General features: G+C 34.7%; 1 pseudogene; it reads left to right on the forward strand.

Annotated features, from left to right (window-relative positions):
* Positions 1-20,494, forward strand: part of LOC124973335 (uncharacterized) — a 37,946-nt pseudogene extending 17,452 nt beyond the window's left edge.
* The last annotated feature ends 1,465 nt before the right edge of the window (positions 20,495-21,959 follow it).

Genomic DNA, 21,959 nt, shown 5'->3' on the forward strand with positions numbered 1-21,959 from the left:
GTAAATATAAAATATAGAGATACTATCTTGTGTTCTATCAGATCATAATGGAATGCAGTTAGAAATCAATGATAAAATAAAAAACAAAAACTTCTACACCTGGAAGATAAATATTCTATTGAATTATGCAATGATAACAGAAGACATTAGGAAGGAAATAAAAAAATCTTATAGGTAAAAGAAAACGATAACACAACATATCAAAATCTCTGGGACACTCTGAAAGCAGTACAAAAAGGAAAGTTCATTGCACTGAGTTCATACATTAAAACAATGAAATGTCAACAAGTAAATGACCTAATATTACATCTCAAAGCCCTAGAAAAAGAAGAACAGATCAGCACCCAAAGTAGAAGGCAGGAAATAATTAAAATCATAGCTGAAATCAATGAAATTAAAAAAAGGAAACAATTCAAAAACTGACAAAACGAAGTGTTGATTCTTTATGAAAGTAAACAAAATAGATTTAGCCATACTAACAAAGAGAAGGAGAGAGAAAACTCAAATTACAAAAAATCATGATAAAAAATATCATGACAGACACCATTTAAATGCACAACATAATTAGAAGCTACTTTGAAAATCTATAGTCCAAAAAAATAGAAAATATTGAAGACATTGACAAATTTTTAGAAACATACAATCCTCCCAAACTGAATCAGGAAGAAATGCACAATATAAGCAGATCAATTTCAACACCAAAATAGAAGAAGCCATCAAAAATCTATCAATGAAGAAAAGCCCAGGACTAGATGGATTCTCAGTCAAATTCTACAAGACCCTCAAAGAAGAACAAATACAAATATTCCTCAATGCATTCTAGGAAATCGAAAAGAAGGGAACACATTCAAACTCATTCTATGGAACTAGTATCATTGTCATACCAGAACCAAAGACGCATCAAGGAAAGAAAACATTAGCTCAATATCCCTGATGAACATAGATGCAAAAATCCTTGAAAAAATTGTGGCAACTAGCATACAAGAGCGTATTAAAAGCATAGTGCTCCACGATCAAGTGGGGTTTATGCCAGGGATGGAAGGTTGATTCAACATCTGGAAATTAATACATAATTCATCACATGAATAGACTTAAAGTTAAGAATACAACACCCCTTCATGCTCAAAATAGTAGAAAATATAGGGATAGTAGAAACATACCTCAACATTGTAAAGACTTTATCTATACTAAGCCCACAGACAACATCATTCTTTTTTTTTTTTTTTTTTTTTTTTTTTTACAGTGCTGGGGATTGAACCCAGGGCCTTGTACTTGCAAGGCAAGCACTGTATCAACTGAGCTATATCCCCAGTCCACAACATCATTCTTAATGGAGAAAAACTGAAAGCTCTCCCTCTAAAAACTGGAACAAGACAGAGATGCCCTCTTTCACCACTTCTATTCAAAATCTTCCTTGAAACACTAGCCAGAGCAGTTAGATGGACCAAAGTAATTAAAGGAATATGAGAAGAAGAAATCAAGTTATCACTTTTTCCTGATAACATGATTCTATAAATACAGGATCTAAAAATTTCCACCACAAAACTTCTAAGCCTAATAAATGAATTCAGAAAAGTAGCAGGATACAAAATCAATAAATATTAATCTAATGCATTTCCATTCATAAGTGTTGTATCCTCTGAAAGAGAAATTAGGAAATCCACTCCTTTCACAAAAGCCTTGAAAATAAAAACACTTGGGAATCAATCTAACAGAAGAGGTGAAAGACTGCTACAATGAAAACTATAGAACACTAAATAAAGAAATTAATGAAAACCATAGAAGATGGAAAGATATCCCATGTTCTTGGATAGGCAGAATTAATATTGTCAAAATGGCCATACTACCAAAGGTGCCAAATGGATTCAATGGATTCCTAATAAAATCCCTATGGTATTGCTCATAGAAATAGAGAAATCAATCATGAAATTCATCTGCAACCATAAACAACCCAGAATAACTAAAATAATCCTGAGCACAAAGAGTGAAGCAGGAAGTATCACAATACCAGATCTTAAACTATAGTACAGAGCAATAGTAAGAAAAATGGCATGGTATTGGCACCAAAATAAACAGGCAGGCCAATGGTATAGAAGATACAGAGACAAAACCACAGATATACAGTTACATTATACTACACAAGGGGCCAATAACAAACAGTGGATAAAAAATATCCTGTTCAATAAATGGTGCTGGGAAAACTGGAAATCCATATGCAGTAAAAATGAAATTAAACCTCTATCTCAACCTGCACAAAACTCAACTCAAAAGGGATCAAAAACTTAGCAATTAGACCAGCATCCTTGCACCAATACAGGCAGTAGGCCCAAATGTTCATCATATTGGCTTAGGATCTGACTTGTTTAACATGACTCCCAAAGCACAAGAAATCAAAGCAAGAATCAATAAATGGGATGGATTCAAACTAAAAAGCATATTCTCAGCAAAGTATACAATCAATAATGTGAAAAGAGAGCCTACAGAGTGGGAGAAAATCTTTTCCACATGCACTTCAGATAAAGCACTAATCTGCAAAATTTATAAAGAACTTACAAAACTTTACACCAAAAGTACAAAAAACCCAATAAATAAATGGAACAAGAAACTGGACAGATTCTTTACAGAAGAAGAGATAAAGGTGACTAATAAATACATGAAAAATTGTTCAACATCTCTGGTATTAGAAATGTAAATTAAAACATCTGTAAGATTTCATCTTACTCTAATTAGAATGACTATTTTCAAGGACACAAACAATAATAGATGTTGGCATGGATGTGGGGAAAAAAGTGTGCTCATACATTGCTGGTGGATTTGGGGCATCCCCTCTGGAAAGCAGCATAGAGATTCCTCAGAAAATTGGAATGGACCCACCTTTTGACCCAGCTATCCTATAACTCAGTTTATAGGCAAAGGACTTCACATTAGCATACTACAGTAACACAACCACATCAATGATTATATCAGTTCAATTCACAATTACTAGATTGCAGAATCAAACTAGATGCCCTTCAATAGGTGAATGGATAAAGAAACTGTGGTATATATATACAATGGAATAAAATTCAGCCATAAATAAAATAATATGGCATTTGCAGATAAATGGATATAATTGGAGAATATCATGCTAAGTGAAATAAGACAATCCCTATAAACAAAAGGCTGAATGTTTTCTCTCATAAGTGGATGATGATACATCATCCACTTATGAGAGGTATGGGGTATGGGGTGAGAGAAGAATGGAGGAACATTTGATTACATAGAGGGAAATGAGAGGTTGAGGGAACAGTGTATGAAAGATGGTGTAATGAGACAGACATCATTAAACTATGTACATGTATGATTACATGAATGGTATGAATCTGCATCATGCACAACCATAGAAATGAAAATTTGTACTTCATTTCTGTACAATGAATTAAAATGAAATCTATAAAGATAAAAGGATGAACTTAAAAAATGATGAAGACTTAGTTGCTTTATATTGCCAAACTCTCTGGATTAGTAGAGCATTATTTATTATTCACTTACATGATAGAATCTTGCAGTAGTATCACTTTCTATAATATGGATATTGGTCATTTTTTTCTTTGATGCCAAAACATTGTTACTCATCCATCCACATTATTATTGTTTGGATATGTGAGTATAGGCAGGACAGATCCTGGGGACAGAAATAAAGAAGGGTCAGACACAGTGCAAACTCCCCCTACTGATCTCTAGAATTGTTTCATCCACCCCGCATCCTGTGTCCCCACTGTGGTTCATTTCAAACTGGTTGCAGTTCTTTGGCTCCAACACAATTTAGCACTTTTTTGCCTGTTTATCTGGCAAACTTTAGTAGACTGTGGGCCCTCAAAACTGGAACTGTATCCTGTTCCCCAGGGTGTCTCCCGTCATCTAGCTTGTTGACTGGAGTACAGATGATGATGTCAGTTATTATCAATGACTATCTAAATGAAAAGATGCCAAAGAATTCATAGAGATGTCAACAAAAGGTAAGGGCTAAAAAAATCAAGTCTCTTTACTTTTTGAGTAGGTCAGATTGCTTGTCAAAATTACACATTCCAGTTACCATCTCTGTGCCAGAAGTATGATGTATACCATGAGATTTAGTGTCTTATTGGAAAATGGTAAGCTATAGAGATTCTTATTGCTATTTTACTTCTCTGGATTACTACTGCATGAAGTGACTATGCCCCAGGAGAAATTGGGTTTCTTCTTTCTCCTGGCTCTTATTCCTATCACATGAAATCAAGCTTTAGTCACACGCAGCAAAACAATGATTTTTAACCATTTTAACTTAGGCACAGAAGCAAAAACTAGTAATTTAAAGTAAAATTAGCAATGAACAAATCTAGTAATTTAAAAAAAATTTAGCCTGGGCATCCTAGTCTTTTGTTAAAATTATACATAACAAGTACTGTTGTCAAATGTGGACTGGCCTCTAGAAGGGAGTGACTGCAACAGTGCCCCTTAAGTCAGACAACAGAAGCCAGGTTCTGTGATGAAGACTCAATTTAATCAGGAAGTGCAATAATTTATATATGGAGTGAGAACCAATCATATTAATGAGACAGCCTGGCCGCTGCTCAGGTTACATGTTTACGATATCATACTAAGGGAAGAGAAGACTTCAGCTGGGGACCAGAAAGGCTCAAGAGGCATCGGGTCATCACAGAATGTACTTATGTTACATGAAGAGATCCCAGTGTTCTGTGCTCAAGTCCAGTCCATACTTGGATCAATGCCTGGTACAGACCAGGATTCTCCTCACAGTACAATCTGTGTGCCAGAGTATGATGTATGCAATAAGATTTAAGGCCTAATTGGAAAATGGTGATAAAAGACCTCATTGTCTGAAAGACTCAATGTTATAACAGCAAAATTCTGGGAATGAGTAGAGCATAAAGGACTTATATCACTACAGTGAGTTCCTGGTGTCAGGACTCAGAGCCTCTGTGGAGTTCAGCAAGTATTTGTAAATAATGAATGGCCTCTCCTTTCCCTCCTTATTGGGAATTCTGCCACATGATTGAAATATGTCTTGTGACATCCTAGAAAATGTTTGGGGATGACTGGAATTATGCTAATTTTCTCATCCAGTATACCTAACAAGTGTTGTCCATGGTTGTTCTACACATTATCAGGATTTCTGGGAGTTGGGAGGTATGTACCCAGGGTAAATGAAAATTAGGATCCAGTCACCTGGCTTTTGTATTACAATAAAGATTGCTGAGTCCTTAGGGCTTTGATAGGTTCTGACATAAACATTTCATTCAAGTGACTAGTAATGTTCTTGGTTCAGGGATAATACTTTGTTAACCACTGAAGGTCAGTAGTTCCTAGTTTACATTTAAAAATCTGCAAAATAAATTGCACTATGTGGTGAGGGGTGATATTGGTGATTGACCCAGGGGTGATCTACCTCTGAGAAGCATCCTCAGCCCTTTTTATTTTGAGACAGGGTGTTGTTAAGTTGCTGAGGCTGGTTTTGAACTTGTGATCCTCTTCTCCCAGTTCTGAGTTACTAGAATTATTACCCTGTTTCACTGTACCTGACTTTATTACTGCATTTAAAAACTACTTACTTGAGAGTTTTACCAAATAGTCACAGATTTCTCCTGGTGACATTCAAAATGCAGCCCCCCCCAAAAATACAACCCAGTATGGTTGGCTGATGTGTTATATGGCCTTGGACCCTCTTTTTTTGGTTGGATCATAAATTTAAGGGAAAACAATTTTGCACCTTTTGAAATATTACTCTCCCAATGAAAATGATAGTTGATTAGAGCAATTTTTAAATGATAAAAAAAGATACAAGGAAGATTTTCTGAAAATAGACATTGCAATTTATGGATTTTTACTCTCAGATTATGATTATGTCCCCATTAAAGTTATAAAAGGGATCTCCTTTCAAAATAACAAACCTTTCACATATGCTATTAATGTACTGGCAAAGGAAACAAAATAGACTTGGTCTACTACAAATTTTAAGTGATGTTGGTAGGTTTCCTTTTCTGATCTTTGCAAAGGTAGGCTGGAAACCTGAATGTGACAACTGACACAGTACTGAGGAATTTCTGAACACAATCATTCATGTACATTAATTGTTCATTCATCTACAATCATTATAGCAGGCTACTGCAGATATTAGAGAATTCCAAATAACGAGAAAAGGCACTAGGCTTTCTGGAAGAGATAGACTTTTGAACTGAGATATATTTTGTAAAGAGATAGATACCAAAGACACTGTGCTAAATGATGAATGTGAAAGATCCTGATTTACAAATAAAGCAAAATGTCTTTTTCATTTGGATAACTTGGCATTTTGAGCTTGCATGTCTATTCATTCCAACTTTTTAAGTAAATTTTTATCAAATTTGAAATGCACTCAATGTATATATACATGTTTGCATTTGAGACTGTGGGTTGAAATTTTTATTTTAACAAATCTAAGCCAGCATATATCTGCAATGCTCTGAAGCAGGGACTGTTAGAGATATACAACATGTGAATTAACAGGAGAGTAAATAAAGTGTACAGGGACTGAGTGGTTCTTTGCATCCAGGGACTGGACAGATTCTGAGGAAGAAGTGCTGACTGAGCTGAGCCGGGAGAAGGGACAGAATTTTGATAGAGAGCAAAGCAAAGAACTAGATATGCCTAGTTTGGATAGAGAAAGCATACTCAGGAAGAGACCTGGTGATAGATGAATTCTGAAAAGGAGGTGTGGGCCTTGAAGAGTTCCACCCTAATATGTTTTTATACCTTCAAGAGTGATAACCATGTGAAGGAAGAACTCAATAGAAAGTGGAAAAAACCAGGAAGATAGGAGAAAATTATTACACTACTTCCAATACTGAAGAGATAGTGGACATAGGAATCAATTTTGAAGACACTTCAGAGGCAAGATTGAGAAAAACTTCAGTTTAGTTAGAGGAATAAGCAGGTAGTGAAAGTGAGGAAGAGGCAAACTGACTATGAGAATGGCAATATTTTAGTATCAATAGCTTGTGTGAATTGAAGGGTTCCTGTGTGACAGTCTGGGCCACTCATCATGGTTTTTCATTTAATGCTACTGGTAGTACTTTTTTAAATTTGAGTAAACTAAGGCACAGAGACATTGCCCTGTTTACACAATATCACACACTAGTAAGGGTCATAGCCAGATTAAAATTTAGTTTGCAATCCAAACCACTACTCTCACTGACTTAGACCACCAGAGAAGAGCAGCTCTCTTGGAAAAGAAGCACTGACTGAGGGACACCAAAAATGAAAATGGTTGTCAGGTCCATGTATGGCTATGGAGGAAAGTAGGCCAAGGACAGAAATCTGGCCTATGCTGCAATGTAAAAGGTACTATGATCCTCCTTCCCTCCCTCCCATACCCCACTCCCCCACACACAACACACTAAACTCAGTCAGGAACTGATCTGCCTTTTTAATCAAGCACATGTTTCTATTGATTTCTTAAAGTTTCCCCACATTATATCAGGCCAGCCATCCCAAATATCCTTCTGATGCTAAAGGGTTGATTTGTCCATATGTACTCTATAGAGTAGATGGTGAAGGACAGAAAATGGGGGGGGGAATAAAGTCCAGAAACAAATGGGGTCCAACCTGAAGCACTGGGCTCCAGTTTTGCTTTGGACTTCTGCCAGACATATGTCCCCAACATTAGCTACTTTCTGGACCATCTGTTGGATGTCTTATATTCAATTTAATTTGTACTTTTATTACTTCCATTTCTATAAAATACTCATTATGTGAAGAAAAAATGGAAGGTTGTAGTAAAGAGCCCATAAAAAGCACTAAGGAACATGCCAGTAAAGTCAGGCTAACTGAGAACTGTGACAACTGAATGTACCCAAATAAGGGTGAGGGGCCAAAGTCAGAGATCTCTTTAAAACAACAAATAAGACTAATAAAACTAAAGGGGATTCATTTTTATAAATAATTTTTAGATGATAATGGACCTTCATTTTATTCAAGTATGGTGCTGAGACTCAAACCCAGTTCCTCACACATGCTAGGCAAGCACTCTATTACTGAGCTACGAGCCTAGCCCCAGAAAGGAAATTCTATTGAAAATATCAACAAGATGGACATAAAAGAAAAAGAACCTTGAATATACCAATAAATCACTGAATAAATTGAACCAGTAATTAAAACAGTCCCTAACCCCTGCCAAAATAAGAAGTTGGACAATTTAGTACAGATAAATTCTAGTCAGACCTTAAAATTAGGTATTGCTGCTTATGAGCTGTGACCTTTATGTAATCAGATCTTTAACTCTGCTCATTTTTAGCCCCTAGATAGCAACTGAAATGACAGTCCTTGATAAGCAAGAAAGCACAGATGTAAATAAGTTACTGAAATAGTCTGAAATGGTGCAAAAATATATTAACTTTTCTATAGATATTTATTGTGCTTCTAACAGGTGCCAGGCTTTATAGTTTAATATTTAGTGCTGAAGTTCAATACTGAAACTTACTCTGGACTAAATAAGAATTAAGTTACAAGACAGTATAGGAAATGATTTTGACACATATGATCCTAGGCAAAAAAACATGTAGGTGTAGACAGTCAGGTATTAACAGGAGGCCTTTACTTCAGCTTCTTCAGTTGGGAGCACAGATGATGAATTTACTTCAGGCCTGACACTTGTCATTAAAACATATGTCTTTTTATCTTTCTCTTTATCTTCTTAGTTGCTAGCAATACAGAAATCAACTGTACAATAAGTTTTTTTTTCTCATGAGTCATTTTTCTAATAAGTTTGATTTTATTTATCAATGAAAATATTTTTTCAGGAGTTGGAGTTTAGAGTTCAGTTGTAGAAGGCTTGCATAACATGTGTGAGGCACTGGGTTTGATTCTTAGCACCACATATAAACAAATAAAGTTCCATTGACAACTAAATCAAAAAATTAGCTATTTGTGCACAATGAAACTAAATGCATTCTGCTGTCATGTATAACTAAGTAGAACCAATAAAAATGTTCTAAAATACCTTTCCTCATTTTTATTGTAAACAAATGGGATACATGTTGTTTCTCTGTTTGTACATGGAAAAAAGGCATACCATTTGTGTAATCATAAATTTACATAAGGTAATATAGTTTGATATATTTCATTATTTTTTACCTTCCCCCCACCCCTCCCACCCCTCTTTTCCCTCCATACAGTCCTTCCTTCTCCATTCTTGCTCCCCTCCCTAACCCTAACTCTAACCCTAAACTGAACCCTAACCCTATCATTAACCCCTCCAACCATCCATTATGTGACATCATCCGCTTATAAGCAAGAACATTGTCCTTTGGGTTTTTGAGATTGCCTTATCTCACTTAGCATGATATTCTCCAATTTCATCCATTTGCCTGCAAATGCCATAATTTTATCATTCTTTATGGCTGAGTAATATTCCATTGTGTATATATATATACCACAGTCTCTTTATCCATTCATCAATTGAAGGACATCTAGTTTGGTTCTACAATCTGGCTATTGTGAATTGAGCAGCTATGAACATTGATGTGGCTGTATCTCTGTAGTATGCTGATTTTAAGTCCTTTGGGTATAGGCCAAAGTGTGGGATAGCTGGATCAAATGGTGGTTCCATTCCAAGCTATCTGAGGAATCTCCATACTACTTTCCAGAGTGACTGCTAATTTGCAATGCTGCCAGCAATGTATGAGTGTACCTTTTTCCCCACATCCTCACCAACACCTGTTGTTGCTTGTATTCTTAATAATCACCATTCTAATTGGGGCAAGATGGAATCTTAGGGTAGTTTTGATTTGCATTTCTCTTATTACAAGAGATGTTGAACATTTTTTCATGTATCTGTTCATTGCTTGTAGATCTTCTTCTGTGAAGTGTCTGTTCATTTCCTTAGCCCATTTGTTGATTGGATTATTTGTATTCTTTGTGTAGATTTTTCTGAGTTCTTTATAGATTCTGCTGATTAGTGCTTTATCTGAAGTATGATTGGCAAAGATTTTCTCCCACTATGCAGGCTCTTTCTGTGCATTGCTGATAGTTTTCTTTCCTGAGAGAAAGCTATTTATTTTGAATCGGTCCCAGTTATTGATTCTTGCTTTTATTTCCTGTGCCATGTGAGTTCTGTTGAGGAAGTTTGGTCCTAAACTGACATGTTGAATATCTGGACCTTCTTTTTCTTCTATAAGATGAAGGGTCTCTGGTCTGATTCCAAGGTTTTAATGCACTTTGAGTTGAGTTTCATACATGGTGAGAGATATGGGTATAGTTTCATTCTGTTGCATATGGATTTCCAATTTTCCCAGCACCATTTGTTGAAGAGGCTATCTTTTCTCCATTGCATATTTTGGCACCTTTGTCTAGTATGAGAAAATTGTATTCATTTGGATTTGTGTTTGTGTCCTCTATTCTGTACCATTTATCTACCTGTCTATTATGGTAGCAATACCATGCCATTTTTGTTACTATATCTTTGTAGTAGAGTTGTAGATCTGGAATTATGACACTCCATGCTTCGCTCTTTCTGCTGATTGATTTAGCTATTCTAGGTTTTATTATTCTTCCAGATGAATTTCATAATTGCTTGCTCTATAAATGTAAGGTATGTTGTTGGGATTTTAATTGGAATTGCATTGAATCCGTATAGCACTTTTGGCAGTATGGCCATTTTGACAAAATTAATTCTGCCTATCCAAGAACATGGGAGATCTTTCCATCTTCTACGATTTTCTTTGATTTCTTTCTTTAGTGTTCTGTAGTTCTCATTGTAAAGGTCTTTCAACTCTTTTGTATGATTGATTCCCAAGTATTTTATTTTTTTCCAGGCTATTGTGAATGGGGTAGTTTTCCTAACTTCACTCTGAAGATTCATCACTTATGTATAAAAATGCATTGAATTTATGAGCATTGATCTTGTAACCTGCTACTTTACTGAATTCACTTATGAGTTCTAAAAGTGTTCTGGTGGAACTTCTGGGTTCCTCAAAATATATGATCATGTCATCAGTGAACAGGGATAGTTCGAGTTCTCCTTTTCCTATTTGTATCCATTTAATTTCATTGGTTTGTCTTATTGCTCTGGCTAGAGTTTCAAGGATGATGTTGAATAGAAGTGGTGAAAGAAGTCATTCATTTCTTGTTCCAGGTTTTAGGGGGAGTACTTTCAGTTTTTCACCATTTAGAATGATATTGACCATGGGCTTAGTGTAGATGACCTTTACAATGTTATGGAATATTCCCACTATTCCTATTTTTTCTAGTGTTTTGAGCATGAAGGGATGCTGTATTTTACTGAAGGCTTTTTCGGCATCTTCAAAATAATCATGTGATTCTTAACTTTAAGTCTGTTGAGATGGTGAATGACATTTATTGATTTCCCGATGATGAACAACCTTGCATCCCTGGGATAAAACCCACTTGATTGTGTTGCACTATCTTTTAAATATATTATTGTATGCAATCTGCTAAAATTTTGTTGAGAATTTTTGTGTCGATGTTCATTAGGGATATTGGTCTGAAATTTTCTTTTCTCAATGTGTCTCTGGTATCAGGGTGATATTGGCTTCATAGAATGAGTTTGGGAGGGTTCCTTCCTCTTCTATTTCATGGAATACTTTGAGAAGTATTGGAATGAGCTCTTCTTTAAAGGTTTTGTAGAACTCGTCTGAGAACCCATCTGGTCCCGGACTTTTCTTTTTTGGTAGGCTTTTGATGACCTCTTCTCTTTCATTGCTCGAATTTGATTTATTCAAGTTGTGTGTGTCCTCCTGGTCCAGTTTAGGTAATAAATATGTCTCTATAAACTTGTTGATCTCTATGAGGTTTTCTGTTTTGTTGGAGTATAGATTTTCAAAATAGCTTCTAATTAAGTTTCGTATTTCATTCGTGTCTGTTGATATTTCCTTGTTCATTCCGAATTTTAGTAATCTGAGTTTTCTCTCTTTGTTAGTGTGGTGAAGGGTTTATCAATTTTGTTTACTTTTTCAAAGAACCAACTATTTTGTCAATTTTTTGAATTGTTTCTTTTGTTTCAATTTTGTTGATTTCATCTCTGATTTAATTATTTCCCATCTTCTACTGCTTTGGTTGTGGTCTGCTTTTCTTTTTCTAGAGCTTTGAGCTGTAGTATTAAGTCTTTTATTTGTTGACTTTTACTTCTTTTGTAGAATGTGCTCCATGAAATAAATCTTCCTCTAAGTAATGCTTTCATAGTGTCCCAGAGATTTTGATATGATATTTCTTTCTTCTCATTTTCTTCTAAGAATTTTTTTATTTCACTCCTGATGTTCTCCTGTTATCCATTCATTATATAATAGGGTATTATTTAATCTCCAGTTATTGGAAATTTTTCTGCTTTTATTCTGTCATTTGTTTCTAATTTCAATCCATTATGTTCTCATAGAACACAAGGAAGTATCTCTATCTTCTTGTATTTCCTAACATTAGCTTTGTGGCATAAAATATGGTCTATTTTAGAGAAGGATCCATGTGCTGCTGAGAAGAAAGTGTATTCTCTCTTTGTTGGATGGTATATTTGATATATGTCCATTAAGTCTAAATTATTGACTGTGTTATTGAGATCCATGGTTTCTTTATTCAATTTTTGTTTGGAAGATCTATCCAGTGGTGAAAGAGGTGTGCTAACATTGCCTAGTATTACTGTGTTGAGGTCTATTTGATTTCTGGAGTTGAGAAGGATTTGTTTGACATACATGAATGAGCCTCTGTTTGGAGCAAAAATATTTATGATTGCTATGTCTTGCTGATTTATGCTTCCCTTAAGCAGTATGTAATGTCCTTCTTCATCCTTTCTGACTAGTTTTGGCTTGAAGTCCACATTATCTGAAATGAGGATGGACACTCTAGCTTTTTTGCTGTGTCCATGTGCATGGTATGTTTTCTCCCATTTTTTTTCACCTTTAGTCTGTGGGTATCTCTTTCTATGAGATGAGTCTCTTGCAAGCAGCATATTGTTGGATTTTTCTTTTAATCCAATCTGCCAGTCTATGTCTTTTGATTGATGAATTCAGGTCATTAACATTCAGGGTTATTATTGTGATATGATTTCTATTTCCAATCATTTGACTCATTTTTTTTGACATGATTTGGTTTCTCATTTATTTGGCTATTCCTTTAGGCTAGTACCTTCTGTTGCTGATTTGCATAGTGGTTTTTCATCTCTTCCTCATTGAATATTTTGCTGAGAATATTTTTCTTTAATGCTGGCTTTTTTTTTGTAAATTCTTTTATCTTTTGTTTATCATGGAAGGATTTTATTTCATCGACAAATCTGAAAGTAAGTTTTGCTGGGTATAAGATTGTTGGTTAGCATCCGTTTTCTTTCAGGGCTTGATAAATAATGTTCCAGGCCCTTCCAGCTTTTAGCATCTGGATTGAAAAATTTGCTGATATCTGTATTGGTTTCCCCCTGAATGTAATTTGATTCTTTTCACTGGAAGTTTTTAAAATTCTGTCTTTATTTTGTATATTAGGTATTTTCATTATTATGTGCCTTGGTGTGGGTCTGTTGTAATTTTGTATATTTGGAGTCCTATAAGCCTCCTGTACCTGGTTTTCCATTTTATTTTTCAGATTTGGGAAATTTTCTGATATTATTTCATTGAATAGATTCCTCATTCCTCTGGTTTTTTCTCTAAACCTTCCGCATTCCAAATAAATCTTAAATTTGGCCTTTTCATGATATCCCATAATTCGTGTAGATTCTGTTCATGATTTCTTACCATCTTCTCTGTTTGGTCAACTTTGTTTTCAAGTTAAATATTTTGTCTTCAATGTCTAAGGTTCTGTCTTCCCAGTGTTCTATCCTATTGGTTATGTTTTCTATGGAGTTTTTAACTTGGTTTATTGTTTCCTTCATTTCAAGGATTTCTGTTTTTTTTTTAATATCTCTAACTCTTTATGGAAATGATCTTTTGTTTCCCATATTTGTTCTTTTAACTGTTCATTAGTATGATTATTTAAGGCCTGCATTTGCTCTTTCATCTCTTCCTTCAATGCCTGAATTTGCTGTCTTGTCTTCTCATTTGCCTCCCTGATTGTTTTAATTATGTACATTCTGAACTCCCTTTCTGACATTTCTCCTGCTGTGCTGTCATTGGGTTTTATTGCTATAGTATCTAGGTTTTTTTGAGACATTTTCTTCCCTTGTTTTCTCATGTTGGTCAGATATCTATCAGTGGGATTCTGAGATATTGCACATTTCCTCTATCAGCTTATAGTGTCCTTATAGATTTCCATTATATCACCTTCCAGCCTTCAGTAGCCTGAAATCTTGAAGGAACGCAATAATGCAATGCTTTTGAAGAAAGCTGCCCCTAACCCGCTAATGGGTCCCGGGTTGGTGGCTGGTCCTGTGTTGAAATGATCTCACTGGGCGGTCCTGCTCCTAGAAGCTGCTATAGATAGGGCCTGTTCCTGCCTGAGGGAGCCAGGATGCTTGGGGGAAAGCCTCTCCCTCACCTTCTTGGTCCCAGAAACTGCCTGTGGGCTGGGGCCTGCCACTGAGTCCAGGCTTGGGGTTTTCTCTGTGTGGAAAAACTCTCACTGGGTGGGCCTCTCCTGGAACCTGACTGTGGATTGTGCCTGGTGCATGAGAGAGCAGGGCTGCTTGGGGAAGATTCTCACACCCCTGCTCTGCTCTGTGAAGCTGACGCCTGTCGGGGCCTGCCACCTGGGCCAAGCTTCACCAGGTGGGAGAGACTCACCCCACAACTCTATGTTGTTCCTAGTATCTCAATATCTTCCCTTCTTGAATCCTGAATTCTGGAGTGACTGGAGATGCAGTCACATTCTAGTTGGCCATCTTGGATCTCCCTATCTTTTCAACTCTAAAGGAGATATTTCTTCTAAATATTTTAAGATAAACAACCATCATTTTTAGTTTACTGAGAAGCAACTTTGTAGTCCTCTGGAAAACTTATGACAAATTCCAAAATATATTATTAGAAATTATGGATTTATAAAGAGTCTGATTTAATTTTTTCCTCAATATTTAAAGCAGATCAGTATTCCCAGGCAGCCTAGAAATTTTTAAAAACAGAATTTTAATATGCTTTAATGACATCTAAATTATGTACTTTTTTCCAGTAACCTGTCATATAGAATAACTAAATACATGTTATAGGCTTCATTCTTCTTTGCTCTAGGTAATCATGGAATTGTCATCTGTAAATCATTCTATAAAATGGTTTGGCAATTGATCCATCACAGGGGTGATGATAGAACCAAAGTGTTGTGGTCTGTTTGGGAAAATTGGAGATCCCATTTTTTCCCAGTGGATTTGTGATACTTATTTTAATTTTTTCCCCCTGCACTTCCCCACACTTCTTAACAGTCACATGCCAGTGAAAATCACATCTGAACAGAGTTGCTTCTCCAGTACTTCTTTCTTTGAGCTCTCAGAAATTCTGATGAAGTCTGGATGAAATTAAAGGCTCATTAACTAATCAAATTTGTCCCACTAAACTAGTTTACCTGTGTCAAAAATATGATATTGTAAAACCCTCTGTCCATTTAGTTTCCACTTTTCACAACATGGATAGTCTACATTTATTTTGGAATATTAAAATTATTTTTATTTATTCAAGTATATATGAAAGTCAATTTTGCATGAAGTAAATATTAATGTTTTTTGTTTTTATATTTTTATATGCTCTTAGCTCTTAAGCATTGAACACTGTTGGCAGTAAAGAACTTTTCTTAAAGTTTTCAGTGAAACTAATAAGGATATGAACTTTTTTCTCTTTAATTCTTCATATGCTGTACTGTGCTTGTCCACACACTATAACCAGCTATGCCTTCCATTGCATTCAGTTTTATGTAAAAGATTTATATATTTTTAGTATTAAGAGAAAATATTTGAAAGACAAAAATTAGTACCAAAGGACTTTCTAGTAAAATTTTATTTTTTACAGTAGGCAAAATATGAAAGCATATTCATATCACTTTTTTCCTGTTAGCATTCAATTGTATAAGAATGGTCTTAGAATCTCTTTTCAATTAAAATTAAGTAAATGTAATATTTAAGTAACATTTTATAAGAGTAAAATAAGCCATACTTGGACCATAAACATTCATAAAAGTAAATGTTCTGAAAAGCATTTTTTTAATTTTGAAGCCATGTGAATATTTGTATCTTCTCTCCTCCTTAACAGAAATATGATATTGATAGTCACCAGTTCATAACATGCAGAGTCCTATACTTTCTAAGTAGAAAGTATATTATTTCAAAATATTATCCCTGATTCTTTCTGTAGAAAAATAACACCCACCTGATATATTTACTGTATCAATAGAAGTTGGGTTTCTCTAAATACCGGCAACCATAATTAACATTTAAAAATCTAATATTTTGAAAGCTCACTGGTGATGAAATCAAACATCAAAACAAGTAATTTTGTAGCACTTTTGTGAGGATAGTCACAATTTTTGATGGATCAAAAATGTACTATAATACAAATATTGAACTAGGAATGAATGCATTGCTTGTGGAAACTGAGACATGGGAAACTGCTTTATATTTTACTAAATCAATGGTAACTTTGGAAGAAAACCTGGCAAAAAATTCTTCAGGAATTACATTACTGTGGAACTACCTGCAGATACAACGAAAAGATTCTTTTGTGTTGTATAGTTTAGAAAAGTAATAAAACAGTTTCTGTTCTGTTAAAAAAAAAATCATGAGGCACCATTACAGTGGCATAAAACTTATACATAAAGCAGGAATGTTCCAAAGTAGATAAATGAACTAGAAAGTACCCATTGAAGATTAAGGATAACTGTAAACTTTAACTACAAAGTACAGAAACCAACTTGAAAGGTGACTAAATACCTGACCCAAGCCAGGTATTGAATGGCAGAGATTATGAAAAGACTAAAAAGTAAATTTATGAAAACATATTACCTGAATTTTCAGGAACTAAAATTAGGTTTAGTTAGAATTCAGATTTTCAATTGGAATCAAGTTTCTCTCTCTTGTGTGGAGACACAGGTTTTAGGGAAAAATTTCAACAACTCCAGTATGCTGCAATTGCAAAGTAATGAGACTGGCTCCAAAATCCATAAAGAGACACTACTGAGACTCCCTCATAGTGTTAAGTCTTTACTAAAATAAAAGGAGCTGGTTCAGGGAACTGGCAATTATTGAAAGTGAATTGTGTGAGCTAGAAGCTAAAAGGGACCTTTGAGAATGCTTCCCTCCACCTGTTTCTTGATCAGGACAGATTTGCAGAAGAAGCTGAGAGTTGCCTGGGGCCACTGAACTCATTGAAGTTAGAGCAGTGATGAGCATTCCAATTTCATTTCCCCAAGGCCTAGCTGTAATTAACTACTGGTCCAAAACTGTTAGGAAAGAAATATCATTAAAAATTGTAGGTTAAGGGCTGGGGTTATAACTCAGTGTATAACTCAGTAGGGAAGTAGAGCACTTCCCTAGCATGTGTGAGGCACTTGGTTCAGCACCACATATAAATAAATAAAATAGAGATCCATTGACAGGTACATTTTTAAATGCAGTAGAATAAAAGAACACATACAAAATGCAAGATTCTTATAGAGAAAATAAGTCAATGGGCAAGAAATTCAACTAAAAACTTAATATATTTTTAAAATTAAATGCTGATTGGAAATATTTAAGTGAGCAGAAACCTTATTCTTGGTATCTTTCTTCCTCAAAATACTTTAACTGCACTCTAGACTCACTAACTAGAAATGGTATAATAAAATTTTTGATAAATCAAAATGCTCTATGTAGGGACAACTGTAGAAATGGAGAATACCTCTGAGTGCTGCCTCATGCTTTTGTTTTTAAAATAAGTACTTTAGTCAAAATAGGCTCCAAAGTTCAGCAAAACCCCACATTCTTTTAATGTTTGCTTGATCAATGTTAAAGTGCTATGGATGAAGTTTTTTAGAACTATACAACCTGAATATTGGCCTCTGTACATATCTTATCTGTGATTACAAATCTTCATTCACTTTCATATATGTATCATTTTTACTGTGATATTATTTTTATGGAATAAATACTTTGTGATGAGAGGTGTTTAGAGATAGTATGTTAGTTTTCTTTCATTTACTTGGAATGACCCAAACTTTACTTTTTCCATATGGAAGCAAGTTTGGAAATGTATCTTGTTACCTATCCTTTAATATAGCACATCAAAAAATAATTTAAGGGGCCCTGGTTATTGTCCAGTCCCAGGGGCAGCAGTCCTGTGGTCGCGTGGCCAAGTGAAGGCAGAGGAAGATGAGACCATGGGTTTTGCTAACTTGCTTAGGTCCTTGCTAAATTGCTGAGGCTGGCCTTGAACTTGTGATCCTTCTGCTTCAGCCTCCCTAGTCACTGGAATTACAGGCTGGAGGCAAAGCTGGAAAGGATAGTGGGAATACCAAGGCCAAGGCAGTGTCTCACTCACAAAGAGTTGGACTATAGATTCCTGTGGACTGCATCCACAGACACTTGAAAACTCGCACCACAAGCCACAGATGGGTGGGTACCACTATTGCTGTGTATAGTGCTGCAATTCTGGAGTACCTCACTGCTGAGGTGCTGGAGCTGGCAGGTAATGCTTCCAAGATCTTAAAGTAAAGTATATCACTCCATGTCACTTGCAGCTTGCAATTCATGGTGATGAAGAGTTGGATTCTCTTATCAAGGCTACCAAAGCTGGGGGTGGTGTGATCCCTCATATCCACAAATCTCTAATTGGGAAGAAGGGACAGCAGAAAACTGCTTCAATGTTTGTTTTAACTAACATTCTTCCTCCCTGTCATTGTACTCTGAGACAGAAGATAACAATGGCGATATGTGAAAATTTTAAAAACATTTAAATGGAAAGACATAGAAAATTACTGTAGACATACTAAAAAAAGAAACATTTGTATGTTTTTAGACTCAAAGTTTGATAAAGTACCTTTTCATCTGTTGACAGTTGTGTGTTGATTGACTAGGTTTCTCCCATATGTTTTATACAAAAATGAAATTGATAAACTATTTTTTACAAAATTAATTGTCTCAAAACTGTTCTGTTCATGATGTGTTGAAAATATTTTGCTCAGTTTTTGAAATTATTTTAATTGAAATTCATGATTCAGAGTAATCTTAAAATAGAGATTGGGAATATAGCTTTATCATGATTGATATGCCATGTTATATTGAATGTTAGATGCTATCAATTTGAAGTAATGCTCCATTATTTTATTATATACCACTAAGGAAGGAAAACTCCTTGAATTAATGCCATCAATTACAGGATACATCTCAATTTCAGAGATGTTAGATTATGGAAAAATGTGCATTTAAGATGGAAATGAGACAGTAGATTTACTGGACTCTTTTACTGAGCACTTCAGCATGTGTCAGGACCTGTGGTCAGTGCTTCATTAATCAAGAACTCTTATTAACCTCACTTTATAGACATGTAGCCTGAGGTTCACCAAAATTAAGTGATCTGCCAAAAATCATGAGAAGTAACAGAATGGAGCAGAGCTAGGATATATACCAAGACCTTACTGACTCAAGAGCCCAAACCCTTACCATGAATTAATATTAGATTTATCAAACTTTTCTGCTTTTGTCTTAAAATTCCAACTTTTGGTGGTCCTTTATTGATATAGTAACATACATTAATTTTGTACAATCTATTAAAATTTATTTTTAGTTGTCAGCTTCTAAGTAAGTGTTAGAATATCAATAAGAACTTAGACAAACTGAACACTATTAATCAGTCAGACAGAAGAGACATGTACAAAATGCATATTTCTAGGATTTGCCAAATATTATTCTATATATTTTGTAATAAAGTCCAGAATTCTGATAAGAGAAAGAATGATTCACTGTCAATATCATTTAAAAAAAATCTTCAAGAAAGAGGAGTGGATGTTTTAGTGAACGTGTCATTTAACAATTTACTTAACAAATGATTTTGAGTAAATATATTCATTTTCCTGAAGCAATAGGGAAGTGAGATTTTCCTTATTTATATTTCCTGTTACAATGTCCAAAGATAAGCCCTAGAATTTCATTTGGAATAACCTCCAAGTACAAAACATACAAGATACATGCAAAGCAAACCCAGCAGAATAAAAATGTAACTATTCTATTTTATTAATTAAAAACAAAATTTCTTTTTCTTGAAATCCAGATCTATCTGCCTTTTTGGATACATTTTCTTATCTTTAAAGCCAGAAGCAAAAGAAGAAGTACAGACAAATATCTTGGATTTCCAATTAATACAAGGGACTGCTATAGCTAAGATTTCAATAATCATAAGAAATTCAAAATCTAAAGAAATACTAAAAATATTTAGAGAAATATAAAGTAAAATTCCATCATAGACACAAATAATTATATTGATAATAACATAAAACAAGTGAATATTCATAAAATCCAGAGTTTATTACTATTTGTGGAAATTCTTGTTATTGAAGGTATATGATGCTCACTGTCACAGAGAATAATGGAATTTAAAGCATTTGTGACCATGATAACATGTAAGAACATGACATTTCTCAGTCAAACACCAATCCTAAAATTTGAGGTGCATGGTTAAAGAGAATTTACATCTTGAGAGAAATAAATAATAATCTGTGGGGAAAAATTGTTCCTAGGAGCTAGTCTCATTTTTAGTTATAGTACATCCAGTTTAAGAAATAGTGTAAAGCACCATGTTTAAGTTTTACATGTGCAATATATATCTGATATTTCACATGTATATAAATTTAGATAAAAATGTAGAACTTCTGAGAAAACAAATATCATAAGTACATAAAAACTCACACATCCCATGTATAGATGATAAAACTAATCTTTACAAAGGAAGCAATTTTCCCCCAAATTAACCTACAATATATCCCTGTAAAATTGTTATTTGCCCATATGAATACATCATAGTAGTTTCTACATTTATTTATATCTGTAAAGCAGTAATTTATAAAACTATAAGTAAATGAAAGAGGAGGAACATAGGAGAAGAAAAGAGGAACTACTGGTTACTGAAATGGAGCATATTATATTCTTTGCTTGTATGATTATGTCAAAATGAAGTTGAATATTATGTATAACTACAATGTAATAGTAAGAAATCAACATGATTTACATTTAATGAAATAAGAAACCAAATTATAAAGTTCTAAAATTTATTCACAAAATTATATATATAATTGTAGCCAAGCCAAAAAAATTTCAATTATAAGAACAAAAGAAGTATTTATCATTACCTGACATTCATTTACATTATGAAACTAAACTATTTTAATAATCATTAAGTAATCACAATATAAACCAAATCCATATATGAATCCATATGTATGTAAAAATTATACACTTAATTGCAATAGAAAATCTAAATAAATCAAACCATAATAAGGCCAATGTCACCAACTAACATAGACCCTGTCTCAAAATAAAAAATAAAAAGTACTAGGGATAAATCTAAGTAGTAAAGTATCCCAAGGTTCAACTTCCAGCAAATAATAAAAAGAAAAGAAAAGAAAAAAGAAAGTGAAAATGAAAATTGACTAGATCAGGAGGAAACAAGATTCCAATAGGCCACAGATCCTCTCCTGCCAGAAAATGGCATATCGAGATTTGATCCAGACAGTGGGCCCACATGTCAATCACCAGCTGCTGGGCCACAGGCACACACCTATCAAATAGTATTAGAAGTAGGGGTTGAGGATGACCTGAAAGGATAAGAAAGCCAGAGAGGGTCTATGCCACTGATGTTCTCCCCACCTGAGTGGCCAGCAGGACTGAGGGTGCACTTACCAACAGGAGGACTCAAGTCTGCCGACTCCAGAGACTGCTGAGAATTCAGGTCTGCCAGCTTCCGTTCCTGCACAGTCAGTCATGCTATTCCAACAGTCTCCTTCTCCAGTCTCATGATGCCACTGCCCATTCACCATTTAGAAGCCAGTCCTTGTCCCTAGGGATC

The sequence above is a fragment of the Sciurus carolinensis genome (genome assembly GCF_902686445.1).
Source record: "Sciurus carolinensis chromosome 14 unlocalized genomic scaffold, mSciCar1.2 scaffold_125_arrow_ctg1, whole genome shotgun sequence".
NCBI classification, from domain to species: domain Eukaryota; kingdom Metazoa; phylum Chordata; class Mammalia; order Rodentia; family Sciuridae; genus Sciurus; species Sciurus carolinensis.